Below are 11,670 nucleotides of genomic sequence, written 5' to 3'. Positions count from 1 at the left end.
GCAGGCCTGACGTCGCTGTTGCTGTAGCCCATGTTCCAGCCCATACAGTCTAGTTACCCAGCTGCCGCTTCTTGATGACGCGGAAACTTGGTTGCCCTAATTTCTGGTACTACTCGAATACCGGCATTCCATTATTTACACAGTTGTACATCAAGTCAAGATTTGGGAAAATATATGGTTATTTTGGTCAAGGCAGTTGCCGGTAATGGTTGCTTTTAAGGCTTTTTTTTTTCTCCTTTAAATTATGTGGAAAAAATAATCACAGAAAATATTTGATATATGTATTTGGAGAGGGTATTTTTTTTCTTTTTGATTCCTTCCCCCCCCCCCCACACACAACAAAGCTTTATTCATCCTGAGCGACTAAAGACAAGTTCGCTGGCGCCTCACTTGAGAATGCTGTCATCTTGAGCTTCGGCCAGTTCTCTCTCAATGCGTTTCAGCTCATCCATTCTCTTCTTTTCCTTGCTGCTTCTCTCCTCTCCTCCTCTGCCCGGGGTTTTAGGTAACTGTAGGTTTTAGGTAACTGTAGCGTTTGGTGCCATCGGGGCAGAGTATCGGTAGAACTTCATGAGCGGAGAGACCTGAACCGGGGACACCATCTTGTCCGTGACCTTCGCACCAGAAGCTTAACGGAAAGTTTTTTTTTTTTTTTTTTGATTCTTGGTTTTGGTTTTTTGAGAGATGGTTTCTCTGTGTAGCCTTGGCTATCAGCTATCCTGGACTCACTTTGTAGATCTGGCTGGCCTCGAACTCACAGAGCTCTGCCTGCCTCTGCCTCCTGAGGCTGGCACTAAACACTGCCTGGCTTTGAAGATTTTAAAAAAAAAAATAACTTTACCACTGAGGTTTTGTTTGTTTGTTTGTTTTTAAAATACCAAATATTATTTGTAAGGAACACTAAGGGTAACATGGAGGCACAACGCCATAGAGAGAACAATTTCTTTGGGATGAGTCTGAGAAGCTCATTTGCTAAGTTGCCTCTTTGGGTACCATTTGCTCTCCCGGTAGGGTAAACCAAGGTTTTTATTGATTCACATGACCTCTTTTGAGGTCAGTGATAGCAGCTAGGGCACCTTTGGTGTACGCTCACACATTGATTTCTAAACTACACAGACTTCTCTCTAGTGGTAAAGAATCCCACCGTTTCTGGGCGTTTCTTTGCAAAGATTTTTTTTTTTTAATTTTTCTTTTGAAACCAGAGCATTTATTTTGTGACTGACTGAAATCCTCCAGATGAACTGGGTGCTGCAGCAGCTGCCCTCTTGGGTTTAGGTGTTCTTTCATAGAATCCAGGTCTGAATATGGGGTAGACAATTTTTAGGTGCCTCATCCGCCCAGTCCCAGTTGTGTTTCGTCTCTTAGCCTTGGCACTCCAGTCATACTTTGTCTTGCGCTTGCCAGGGCAGCCACGTTTGCCACAGGTCGACTTCCGAAGGTGGCAGTAGAGCCACAGCGGCAGCACAACGCATGTTTCTTTTTGTGATGCTTTCCAAAGGATGATGTCCCTTCCGCCATCTTGCTCTGCGGCCGAGGCCAAAGAGCTTGCAAAGATATTTTATTGGTCACTGTGGCTTGGAATTAAAGGGATCATGGATTAGAGATTAGTCTGGTGGGGCTCAGGAAGAGGAGAATGATATGAGGAGGAGAATGCCGAGTTCCCTGCGAATCAGGTCACTAGAACTGCTGGGATGGCGTGGAAGCCGCTGCCTGAGCCTCCCTGGGCCCTGGGCCTCGTGGTGCGTGGTGCGTGGTGCGTGGTGCATGCTATGCACTGGTTCCATTTCCTCACTGTCAAAAAGCCTGTGAGGTGGTAGGTGTCACTGTCAGCAAATATCAGGATTTAAACTCAGGAACACTGAGGCCCAAGCCTGTGTGTTTGTGTGTGAGTGTGTATGTGTGTGTGCATGTGTGTATGTGTGTGTGCATGTGTGCCTGTGTGTAAAACCCTGCTGCCTATGGCCTTCTAAACAATGCTGACATTGTAGTAATTTCTCCCCCATTTGTTTCTGGTTAACTGCCCAGCATTCTTTTCAGCACGAGCACCACGCGTTCCTGGTTTATTTTCACTCAGAGATAAGAGCACACAGAGAGCTGCAGGGCCTTTTATGGCTTGTTGAAATTTATTCTGTCTTTACTACTTGCTGGGCATCAGAATGACTTGATTAGTTGAAAATAGAGGCATCAATGCCTGTGTGGGGATCTGAATAATGTATGCTGTGTAAATCTCTACTTTCTATCTTGGAGCATGCTAATTTGCAGTTGCCTCTTGTGCTTCTGGCAGAGCATGGGACCCTCGTGCATTAAAATCAAGGAACTACTACGTCTGATTTTTCTATATTCCGTGAGAGGACAGCTGCAAGCCTGGGCACAGACCCACGTGACCTGAGAGTGCAGCTCCAGCCCGGATCCGGGGATCTGAGAGTGTGTAAAGAGGAATTTGCTTCTGTCAATTTACCTGGTGCAATCTGCCACAGGGTTCCAGGAAGAACAACACTGTGGCGTGGCTGAGCATTTGCGCGCTCTCTCCCCCCCCTCCCCCAGGTTCTCACAAGCCCACGCAGGCCCGAGACTGACCTTGAACTCTTGATTCTCCTGCCTCCACCTGCAAACTTTGGGATTATACAGGTGTGTGCCCTGTGCCTAGCTTAGCGGTTTGTCTTCTTCAAAGCTAAAAAAAAAAAAAAAAAGAAAAGAAAAGAAAAGAAAGGAATGTCACAAGACTGGAAACTTTATGAAGGTACAGCCCAGTATTAGATAATCATTTACTCTCAGCTATGGGAAGGAAAGTGATAACTTAATTCTTGCTTCTGCTTTCAAGGAACCGAGAGGAGCAGCTCACAGAGATAAATCCCACTACGGAGGTGTTATGGGCTGTACTCACAGGGCCAAGTGAGGGCACCACGGAAAGTCGCTTGGCATCCCCCAAGGCGTCAGGGGAAGTGGTCCAGAGGGAATAATCTCTTCCTAGCTAGGTTAGCTGCATAGTTTGTGGGGCCCAGTAACTGAAAATGCCCATTCACTCAAAGAGTATGGAGGCATTCAAAATATCACAGCGAATACGGGCACTTCAAACCCAAGTTCCTTCCCCTTAAAGCTGTGGCAGCCACAGTGGGAAAATGAACCCAGCCTGGGCATCAGTGTTATTTGTTTTCTTTTGAAGCATTCTTATAATCTAATTACAGTCCAAGGGAATGTATTTAAATCAATTTGGTGTAGTCCTGGTACTTTTAGGGAAACCAAGGACATTAGAAAGGGTCATGAGATGTTTGCTGTTTATTGCTTTTCCCGTGCGGCGCGGCAGTTTCTGGGATGTTTGGGGACTGTTTCTGACCTTCTCTAGCAGCCTGAGCTTCTGAAAGGATTACAAGGTCAAGGACAAAAAGCAAGATATTAATAGTATGTTTGCTGGGAATGTAACAGAAACCCCACCTGCTGATGAGAAAAAGCAGAGCACATGGCACCTGTGGGATACCGTGTTAGTGCCACCGTCACTCACGGCCTGCAGCTGTGCTATCTACAGAGAGTGCCCTGTGTGGAGGGACACCGCTCACCTCCCTGTGATGCCAGGCTTGGTCATGTATCGGTCATGTAATTCACTTTGGCTGCTGGTGCAAGAGGAAGTGATGCAAGCTAGGTCTGAGGAAAAGTTTCAGGCTAGCGCTTTAAAGGCCACGGCAAGTTGCTGGTTCTTTCCAAGTCACCACAAGCCCCATGTGTCCCCTGTCCTTCAGCCTGGAGGCCAAGTGAAGAGGCTGCGAGAGCCATGTCCAACATACAGAATGTAAATGAGAAGCCGTGGCGGTTAAGAGGTTACACTGACACGGTCTCATCATAAACTTATTCTCAGCAGTACGGTGTTCAGCTAAAGGACGGGCAGTGGCCCCACCCTCTGGGGAGCAGGGTTGCTCTAATATAACAATGGCCGGTTCTTCCAGGGAAGGATGCGCGGTGAATTCTGCTGATGGTTACAGGGTCTGCTGGGAAATCGAGCTGGACCCTCGATACAGGAAAGGGTTCTGTATCTGACAGCCCCGCCCTGGGTTCCCTATCTGGTTCAGCAGTTTGCTTCCTGCTTGACCTTGGACAAGTTGCTTAGGATCAATTTCCCCATCTGTGAACTTGGGAGGCTTTTTTTTCACCTGCTAAGGCTGTTAGAGCAGGAACAGCGCCTGCTATTCCTTCTAGATCAAAATCCTTCCCACTTAGTCTACCTGCTCTGAATTTTACATTATCTGCCCTTCATATAAAACAAAGGGGGGCAGGAGGAAGGGGAGAGAAGCTGAAAGGATTCCTACTTGGTGGAATGCTTTTCTGGTACTTTCCAGGCTCCGAATTTAACTCTCAATACAAAATCAGCGCCCTTCCCCCAAACAATAACTAAAAACCGAAACAAAGTGAAAAAGACAAAAATGAAAAACGAAAGCAAAGAAATACCCCCCCTCAAGCAAAATACAACAAAACTCCCCAAATTGTCTAGAACACAGGATGTTTGCAGAGTCCTGCCCTAGCACTCTTTTCTCTTCAAGAGCCTGTTCCCTTCTCTTTCTCTAGTGACGGCCATGATATCACACACAGTATTTTCATTATGCATGTTACTAAATGTATTACTATCATAGTATACACTGTCTGAGCAGGTGTGTCCATACAGTTAAACTTTTAAAAACGCAACCATATTCTTTACAAAGGATAAATCTAGGATGAGCAATTAAGGCTGGGTGTGGGGGTGCATGCCTACAATCCCAGCACTTAGAGAGCCGAGGCCAGGAGATGGTAAGTCTGGGGCCAACCTGGGCTACATAGTGAGACACTCCTTTACCTCTTCTCGACAAAGTGAGGAAAGATTAGGAAGACATAATTGTTTCTGAAAAGATGATGATGGAGGACACAAATGAGAAAGCTCCGTTCTGTCATTTCATCAAGTGTTGGTTTCTTGTGTCATTGTCACTGTGGATCAGAACCTGTATTAGGAACTGGAAATTGAGCAGAAGGAGACAGGAACAGGCCTGTCCTCATTGTGACTGCTTTCTGGTGTGAGGAAGACAATACAATAGCAAGCAGACACAGTAACAAGCAACACCCCGAAGCATCAAGTTAGAGTCCCCAGGGAACTCTGCAGTGAGGCTACATACAGACAGCTGTGTCAGGAACTAACAATTTAGAATACATGAGCTGCAAAAATTAAACACTAAAATATGATAATCCAACCAAGAAATAGCCTATAGTTTGCAAAATAAGACTTAAAATGGCCAGTGAGTAACTTGAAAAGTATTTCAATATATCTATCCATTGGGTAAAAGCAAATGTAAAGTAATGTGAGATCCCTTCTCACCCCAGTCAGAACGAGGAAGAATCACCCTTATTCACTGCTGATGGGAATAAAGTCATTGAGGAGCTCCCTCAAAACCCCAAAACCAGAACTGCCAGATGACCTGGCTACAGCCCTCTTGGGAATACGTCAGAAGGGCGCTGAGACTGTATACTGTAGAGACACCTGTATACCCAGGTCTTTATTGGATTATTCCCAGCAACCAAGAAATGCAGCGAGGCTGGGAGTCTCTCAGTGGACAAATAGGCATGATGGGATTTTTCCAGCCATAAAGAAAAATGAAATAATGACATTTGCAGGAAACCTGATGGGACTGGAGATTGTTGAGTCAAATGGAATATCTTGGATTCATCATGACAAACGCATACTTTCTCTATATGTGTAACATATAGTTACATGTGTATATGTGTTTAGGTTATGAAAGTAGGAAGGGGACTATGGGAGAAGAAAGAGATTGCATTGGGGTACATGTGATATGAAAGCAGACAGGAAGACAAAGGGAGACAGCAACGGGGGGGGGGGATGGGGGAGAGTGGTGAGGGAGGGGGCGGGTAATAGCAAAGTGTAAGGACAACACACACGGATGTAAGTGCAGGAGAGGAACCCGTAAGAGAATAAAGAAGAAGGAAAAAAAAAAAAAGAATAGAGAAGAATAAAGTAGCATTTCTTGGGCCACTGGCTTTGGCTAGCTTATCTGTTTTATTTCATTAATGCTCACAACAGCGCCTGGTGGATCCACTTCTCAGGTCCGAAACTGTAAAGTTCACAGTGGTCAGGCAGCTTTCCAGAATGAGCCAGTTGGTGAAGAGGGACTTTTGGTCCTTACGTCCCACTTCCTCAACCCTGATGAGTTCTTATAAGCAGGAAAAACACGTACTTTTCTGTCCTGCCCTCACCACTGTCTGCAGTCACGCTATTTTTAGACAATCAATGATTGCATCTTGGAATGAAGCTCAACTTTAGCTTGCTGTGCCCTCAGGCCCCTGGCTGCTCCGCCATGGGCCCATTTCTGTACCTGTGAGAGGGCTGTGCCAGCGTAAAGTTTTAGGACCTCATGGATGAGAGGCTCCACAAACGGTGTATAGCGTTGGTTGCGCTGGGCACTGCTATTGATGCGCACAAGGCTGTGTCTAACTCTGATCGCTCGCTTGGTCTTAGAGCCCCGGGAACTGAAGAGCAGCACCCGAGTCCCTCCGACTGCAGTTAAGAGTCCAAAGGATCCTCTTTCTCTGGTGGGACCGAGATGCCCTCAGACGCACTGTAGAGGCTGCTGGGTGAAGGCAGGCATGCCAGAGCAGTTATGGCGCTGTACCAGAGGGGAGAAAACCGTTCTGGAACCAGCCCTGGCAATGATCCAGTTTCAAGTCCCAAGATCACTTGTGGGAGGTGCTAGCTCTACCGGTGGCTCACTGAGGACAAGCAGCACAGGTTCAGGTGACTCTTTCTCCATGGAGAAGGTTAATGCTCATTACCAGGCCTTGAAGGGACCCTTATGTGCCCAGCATAGATGGCATAATCTCACTTGAAACGCAAAGATTTCATGACCATGAGCAACACGGAGAAAGAAAGGGCTCTCGTCTGGGTCGGGCCTCACCAACACAGAACTCGTCTCTGGGTGACTGACTTATAGGGGGTGCAGTGTGATGTGTGTCCCACTGCCAGTGTGCTTATATTCGTCCCAAAACACTAGGCAGCAGAGGAAAGTGGGAGCACACCCCTCTTGTAATGCTCCCGACAAAGCTGCCTCAGCGGAACATGCGTCACTTGACAAAAAGTTCTGCTCTTACTTGCCAGTTGGGGATACTGAGTCCCTACCCTACAGAGGGTATGCAATATAGACCCAGCCCGCTGGGTGTGAGAAGGCAAGTGGAGCCTTCCCAGCTTTGGCCTTCTGCTTTCGTCCGCACACACCCTTCTGATGTCTTGGAGGCACCAGGCCCTGTGCCTTCCAACTCCAGGGCCTTGCTCAAACTTGTCCTCACTAAGTGCGGGATTTGGGAGGGAACGAAATGTGTCCGTAGACAACCAGTGGTGACTTTTGAAGAGCCTGTACCCTTTCCTAGCCAAGCTTGGACTAAGAGAAAAGACCTAGAGTTTTCAGTCCTGGAGGAAGTGGCCAGGAACTGAGGGATGACAGGAAGTGTGAGGCAGGGGAAGGAAGGACTGGCCCTCACTGGAGTTTGTTTTCAAGCTGAACCAGAGGCTCAAAACAGCTGGCGTTAATACCTCAATACTGGTTGGTTTATTTGATTCCTGCATCCTGGCTTTGTTAGAATCACCTGTTGGAGACTTAAAAGGCTACAAATACTCGGCTTCCTTGTGGGGAATTCTAAGTGGGAGGATTGTGAACCACATCCAAACATCTGCAACAGAGCAAACTCTCCCTGGGCCCCAATATTAAGGAAGCAATTCTGGATATGGCTCATCTTTGAAAATAGAGTATTTTTCTAAAGGGACCAACACTAAGCACGTGATTACTTTTTTTGTGAGGAAGAGTCCCTTGGATTTATTTAGACCCTTTTGCTAAGACAGAAATGAGAGACGCTCAATGGAGTAGCAATTAGTGTTAGGTTTTGGTTTTTGGTTTTGTTTTTTTAATATAAATGACTGTGAAGACACATTTGTTGTTCTTCTTTATTCTATAGTTTGAATAATTAAGACAGTAGTAGGACAGAGAGAGAGAGAGAGAGAGAGAGAGAGAGAGGGAGGGAGGGAGGGAGGGAGGGAGAGAGAGAGAGAGAGGGAGAGAGAGAGAGAGAGAGAGAGAGAAGAGTGAGCGTGTGTTTGGGGCTAGGGGAGGCTTGACACAGGGGCTTGTTTCTCATTCAGGCTGGTGGTGAACACATAGTCTCCCGGCCTCAGCCTCCCCGTGAGCCGCCAAAGTTGCAAAGGTGTCATTCTGAGACATTCTCTAGAAATGTGCTCTAACTTGATTGCAGGCTAGGAGCGCTGCCTGGCCGTGCCAGGTGTGTCTTCCCAGGTGAGGAGGCCAGGCTGCAGGGGAGGAGTGACGAAGACGTTGGGAACCAGAGAGCATGTGCTCCCTGTGGTAGGTGAAGCTGAGGAAGATGCGGTGATACTGTGGCCGATTTCAACACATTGTCAGGTCACCCAGTCAACTTCTGAGAACCGTTTTAGGGAAATACTTGTTACAAAGTAACACAGAGCGCTGGGCGTGGTGGCGCAGGCCTGTAGTCCCAGCATTTGGGCAGAAGCAGGCAGATTGCTGTGAGTTCAAGGCCAGCCTGGTCTACAAAGTGAGTCTAGGACAACCAAGGCTACATAGAGAAATTCTGTCTTGAAAAAAAAAACCAACAAAAGAAAAACAAAAAACAAAACAAAACAAAAGTAACACAGAGCAGAAAGAATAATTGTAATTCAACACATAACATTGGAAATGACATAACTATTAAGAACATACAGGTAATGACTTCATTAAAAGTTTGACATTAGAAGCTGCTCATACGCTCTGGGAACAGGCAACATGCTTGGGACAAAAAGTCAAGTGAAATGCTGGGTGCCAGGAAGTTGAATAAAAGGTGTTCCCAGTGCAGGAAGTGGTATGAGGACGGGAGGAGGCTCGGGTCAGAGACCGGAGCTCTGAGTGTGTTCTCCCTGGTGCATGTAGCAGGGCAGGGTAGGGATGAGGGAGCCGGGGGTGGGGTGGGGTGGGGGTGGGGGCGTAGGGGTGGGGGTGGGGGGCGGGGGCAGGAGCTGTTCTGGCCAGCATTCCTAAGGAAAATTAATGACTCCCATTTGGTCACTGGGAGAGGATGTGGTTTATCTGGAACTGATGGTGACTTTGGTCATTAGTCCTCTGTGGAAAGTACTTGCCCACCGAGGGAATGAAACTCAGTGAACACACGAAGTGTCAGGTGTGTGTGGCTAGACAGAGAAGGGCAGGCAGGTGGCAGATACACTTGAACACAGCTTGGATTCCTGAGACAGATGTCTAAATGTGACCTTTTGTTTGTTTATTATCTTGATTTTTTTGAGACAGGGTTTCTCTGTGTAGCTCTGGCTGTCCTGGACTCCATAGACCAGGCTGGCCTTGAACTCACAGACATGTGCCTGCCTTTGCCTCCTGAGTGCTGGGATTAAAGGTGTGAAACCCTGCTAAATGTGACATTGATATGAGCCTGTAAAATCCCTCGTGTGTGTGTGTGTGTGTGTGTGTATGTGTGTGTATGTATGTGTGTATGTGTGTATGAGTGTATATGTGTATGTGTGTGTGTGTATGTATGTGTGTATGTATGTGTGTGTGTGTATGTGTGTGTGCGCGTATGCGCACGCACATGTGTTACTGTGAAGGTCAGAGGAAGATGTAGGCTGTCCTACTCTATGCTGTGAAACAGGGTCTGATACTAAACTTGGAGCTAGACTGGCAGCCGGCAAGCTCCAGTGACCCTCCTGTCTTAGTCTCCCACAGGGATGTGCCACCATGCCCAGCTTGTGTGCGTGACTGAGATCTGAACTCAGGTCCCCATGCCTGAGTAACAAGCGCTGTCATCCCCAACCCTGTGATCCCTTCCTTATGCCAGCTGACACCGTGCGATAAGAAGAGTTTGGACAATAGACTCTTAACGTTTTTATTCTATCGAACCTGCCAAGGTTGCTACTTGTCTGTTTTTCAAAAGAGCCTTCCTTACTTGTGAGAGCCTAGAACACTTAGTACTGCGTGCAGCTGCCGCATCGATGAGTCATTTCCCGTTACGTTGCTGATAGGATTCTGGTCCTTATTGAACTGTCACTTCCTCTCATGCCTTTTTCTCCCCCCTTCAACATCAGCCACATGAACCGTTTGCCCATATCCTGCTTCCGGCAATAGTCGGCTGGAGAATGCTTTGGAAAGAGTGGTCTGAACCACAGTGGGAATTCTACTGTACAGGGCAGGAAGATGCGGGAGTTACGGGGAATTATGGGGGAATAGATGGTAAATTCCATAATCCAAAAATGATTAATTGAGCGCATACTAAGCAGTAGGGCCCCATGATAATAAAGGTAGACAGAACCTTAATATGCATTCATAAATGTGGTTCTTCTCCCTCTCCCTTTCTTTCTTTCTTTCTTTCTCTCTTCCTTTCTTTATCTCTTTCATAGAAATCCCCAAGGCCGGTAAAGGCTGGAAAAGAAGCAAATCCAGATGTGAAATATTTCCAATGGTATTTGAGAGTATCCAGAAGAAGAAAGTGTTTTGAATGGTTTTCAGGGACACTGAGCGTTGGAAAATAATCAGGAATTCTTCAAAGAACGTGGGCACGCAGTGAGTGTGGGGAAGGGTTTTAGGAAACTGCTAGGGTCACTCAAAGAGTCCTGCACTACAGGACTTAGGAGGAGTGCTTTGTCAACCAAGGAGAAGACTGTTTCCCCAAATCTCATCATTTCTTAGTTGTCTGGGGATCTTTGTGTAGGGTTAAGGCCTCGTGGGCTCTCCCCCATCCACTTTGGCACATCTGCTGTTGCCGTCTCTGCTCACCTCATATTTAGTCAGTCATGTTGGTAAGAGTCTATGGCTGTAGCTTCTGACATTCCTAAGAGACAGTTTTCTCACAGCAAACTCCCTGATCTTCTGAAGCTCACAATCTTTTTGGCCTCTCTTCCACAATGTTCCTTGAGCCCCAGGTACAGGCCTGTTCCCTCTCTCTCTCTCTCTCTCTCTCTCTCTCTCTCTCTCTCTCTCCCTTTTGGTTTTTCAAGACAGGCTTTCCCTGGCTGTTCTGCACTTGCATTGTAGACCAGACTGGCCTTGAACCCACCTGCCTCTGCCTCCTCAGGTGCTGGGACTACAGACATGTGCCACTGTGCCCAGCTTTAGATGTATCTCTTGGAGGTATTTTCCTTTTCAAATCTGAAGCACTCTTCTCATGTTTTTCTTAGGTTAATTAGGAACGCCCCACCTTTTAGTCAGCCTTAGAAACTCCCTGGAGGACGGTTCTTTTCTATTTCTAGCTATTGATTCAGGCCTATGAATAGTCTTCATTTGAATATTTAAACAGATTAGGAAATTCTGCTTCTAGCTTTTTTAAAGTGTGCAGATAGAAAACTAAGAAACAAACAAAAAAAGAGAGACATATTCTCATTACTTCCCAGAGTCAACCCAGTGATAGGGAAACATTTCTAGCTCTTGTTGAGTAACAGCTGACTTCACTGCAGTGTCTCAAAACAGCAGGGGCTTCTCGGGCTGTGGTTTCTGTGGGCCAGGGTTCCAGGAGAGGCGCAGCTGAGCTCTTTGGGCTCAGACTCTCTTAACGTTGCAGTTGGGGTGATACCAGGCCTCCAGTCCTCTCAAGGCCAGAGGAGGGGAGGACCCACTTCCAAGTTCACTCACAAGCCTGCTGTCA

At 46.9% G+C, this 11,670-nt stretch overlaps 1 long non-coding RNA gene and 1 pseudogene across 2 annotated transcripts in view; one reads left to right on the top strand and one right to left on the bottom strand.

Moving 5' to 3' along the window:
- Positions 1-332: 332 nt before the first annotated feature.
- LOC311578469 (ATP synthase subunit e, mitochondrial-like) lies at positions 333-602 on the bottom strand (annotated as a pseudogene). The gene has a single exon. The product of its transcript is annotated as an ATP synthase subunit e, mitochondrial-like (transcript).
- A 10,971-nt stretch (positions 603-11,573) lies between these two features.
- LOC311579086 overlaps positions 11,574-11,670 on the top strand; it is a 55,997-nt gene continuing 55,900 nt past the window's right edge. Inside the window, exon 1 of the long non-coding RNA XR_014773049.1 lies at positions 11,574-11,670. This exon is cut by the window's right edge and continues 8 nt beyond it. This is a non-coding gene — a long non-coding RNA (uncharacterized lncRNA).

Source organism: Acomys minous (genome assembly GCF_964271855.1).
Source record: "Acomys minous genome assembly, chromosome: 12".
In the NCBI taxonomy this organism is placed as follows: Eukaryota; Metazoa; Chordata; class Mammalia; order Rodentia; family Muridae; genus Acomys; species Acomys minous.
The sequence above is the reverse complement of the archived record's forward strand: the minus strand, read 5'-3'. Positions and strand labels throughout refer to the sequence as shown.